We start from the raw sequence: 2614 nt of genomic DNA on the forward strand, positions 1-2614 counted from the left end.
TTTGATGATTAGCTTTTGTCTGCCTGTCAGAGTCTGTCAGAAGAGCGGCTCCATTACTGTTGCTTCCTATCCTTTAATAATTTTGTGGTTGTTCATGTAGCAACTGCTTCTCATTGCTGTACAGCCGCTTACGGTTACCTGCTGTAATGTTTTCCTTCACTTGCAGTCAATCATCCGTCAGGCCTTCAATGAGCTTTCGCTCATTTGTAAACCTCATATTATGTTGAATGAGTGAAGGTTGGTGAGACTGCAGTGGCAAAGTGAATTTTGTCTTAATATAGTTTTTTAAAAGGTTTTTTTTATAAATATGTAAGGTCATCACATTGCACTTAGGTTGTAAATGCCAAAGCTTGTTGGTCTCACAGTCAGAAGGCAATAAAACAAACTCACTATATATTATTATGCATTATTTTTTCTTTCCTTAAGCAGCCTGAAAAGTTTCAGGGTTTGGGAAGTCGTGGGTGCTTCTGGGTGTGTTTTTGTTTTCCAGGTGGAGAAGTGGGCAGGTCAGTGTTCTCTGGGCTGAGTTGATCTTCCTCACCTGGCATGAATCCTCTCATTATGGCTGTGATTTAAGTACCTGCTGTTTCAATTGGTCTAAGTCAGTTCATACGGTGGTAGCTAGGCTCACTCAGATATGTATTTATCTTTGTGTGTTACTGCCACCAACCCATCACACGGTTTGTCTGCTAGTGTCCTGCCTGAAGCCCACAGCCTGTTCTCTGAAGTATAAGTCAGTGTTCCCACAATCTCAACCTTTAATTGATACTCCTCGAGGATTCTTGGAACCACCTGTCGCTCACCTCCATGCCCACTCTCCACAGGAGCCCAGCTGAACCCCGGACCCCCACCTGCTCACCTGAAATCTCAAGTAAGGCCTCAGCTTGCAAATCTGCACTGTTGCTGCAACTCACAAGCTCATCCACTTTCACCTAGATCTCTCTCTCTCTGCAGATGATACCTGTGCTGATCAGTAGAGGCTAGGATCCACTCAGTATCTCACAACCCTACACCTGCATTTTTTTTAAACATTAAATCCATAAATATGCTCTATTGCAGTCCTGTTCTATTACAACAAGGTCTGGGTGGTATAGAAGCAAAATGCAAAGAAAAGACAGATGGCTCAGTCATTTTAACAGCCCTGTGAGAGATTTGGTATTCAGGAGTCCGGCTGGATGAAAGCACGACCAAAACTCATCGGTAAAAAAAGACGAGAACTGATAAAATTAATGAAAGACTACAGACAGCAGGTGTTCTCAGAACATAACCGTGCCGTCTTATGACAGCATAAAAGTAAACATGAGTTTTCGTCATGATTTTCCAGCTGCATTGAGGTTTGTTGAAGTAAATGCCAAGTGACAAAAACTGTGGTGAACAGCAATTGAGTTTGATGTTGTAGACACTCCACCCCACTGTGAGACATCCTTTATCGAAATGTCTTATAAATATCTCAGCAAGCTGCACGCTTGGCTGCTTGGTACAATTGTCATAATCATTTGTGTTTTACAACAGCAAGCTGTTGAATATTAAGAGCATGTACAATTGTTTAAACCAAATGTATTATTGATTCCTCTAAACTTTTCCTCTCTGCAGTTTTTAACCTTCTTTTTTTTTTTTTCTTTTTTTTTCTCTCTTCCGCTCTTCGTTCATCCGGTCGCATTTGTTTCGACTTCTGTAATTCCTCTCAGCTTTCAAAATGTTTTTTTTTAGTAGATCCTTGTAAAGAGGATGATTAAAAGTTCTAGCTGAAATGATCCTCTGTTGCCACCACTAGACTGATCTTTGCATCATAGGGTGGAGGACTTAGGGGAAAGTCATGAATCTCTCCTGGGAGATAATGACATGTGCAGTCATGTACAAAATGCTATGCTGATTTAATATTTATAATAATAATAATGGATGTCATAATGCTTTCTCCAGTCTCATCGACCTGTCAAAAAAAATATACAGCACGTCTACTATCTGTTAGGAGGACCCGCTCTACCTCCCAAGTATATAAATGTGTTGGACATGCTTTCATTTTGCATCTGGTACTGCTCTTTTCTTCTCTCTTTCCTTATTGTCCAGCCTACGATGACTCCCTGAGCCTTTTTTTTCCTTTTACTGTTAAAAAGGATTTCTTTCTCCCCACCGTCACCAAGTGACTCACAGGTCATTGTCTGATCTTTGATGTTGTTTGTATAACATTACCAGGTCTTCACTTTTCAATATAAAGTTGCTTGACGTGATCTTCCAGGTGTGGGTCTGCCTTCTGTTTTTCTTTCTCTCCTGTCTGCTAAGGTTGTGTGTTTGTGAGCCTATACCAGGGGTGGGCAATTCCAGGCCTCGAGTGCTGGTGTCCTGCAGGTTTTAGATCCCACCCTGGGTCAACACACCTGAATCAAATGATTAGTTCATTGCAGTCCTCTGGAGAACTTCAAGACATGTTGAGGAGGTAATTTAGCCATTTAAATCAGCTGTGTTGCATCAACGACACATCTAAAGCCTGCAGGACACCGGCCCTTGAGGCATGGAGTTCCCCCACCCCTGCTCTAGGTCCAGGGAAAATGGCAGTATCTGATTATTCCATTCAATCCAGTTTTATTTATTTAGCGCCAAAACACAGCAGTCGCTT

At 41.7% G+C, this 2614-nt stretch overlaps 1 long non-coding RNA gene across 2 annotated transcripts; it reads left to right on the top strand.

Moving 5' to 3' along the window:
* Positions 1-225: 225 nt before the first annotated feature.
* LOC113030637 (uncharacterized) lies at positions 226-2235 on the top strand. 2 transcript variants are annotated; one of them, XR_013911605.1, is made up of 3 exons: positions 556-733; positions 825-871; positions 955-2235. It is a non-coding gene; the product is annotated as an uncharacterized LOC113030637 (long non-coding RNA). The 2 variants fall into 2 exon arrangements; XR_003273616.2 differs by having other exon boundaries at positions 226-871.
* Positions 2236-2614: the final 379 nt, after the last annotated feature.

The sequence above is a fragment of the Astatotilapia calliptera genome, chromosome 10 (genome assembly GCF_964374335.1).
Source record: "Astatotilapia calliptera chromosome 10, fAstCal68.1, whole genome shotgun sequence".
In the NCBI taxonomy this organism is placed as follows: domain Eukaryota; kingdom Metazoa; phylum Chordata; class Actinopteri; order Cichliformes; family Cichlidae; genus Astatotilapia; species Astatotilapia calliptera.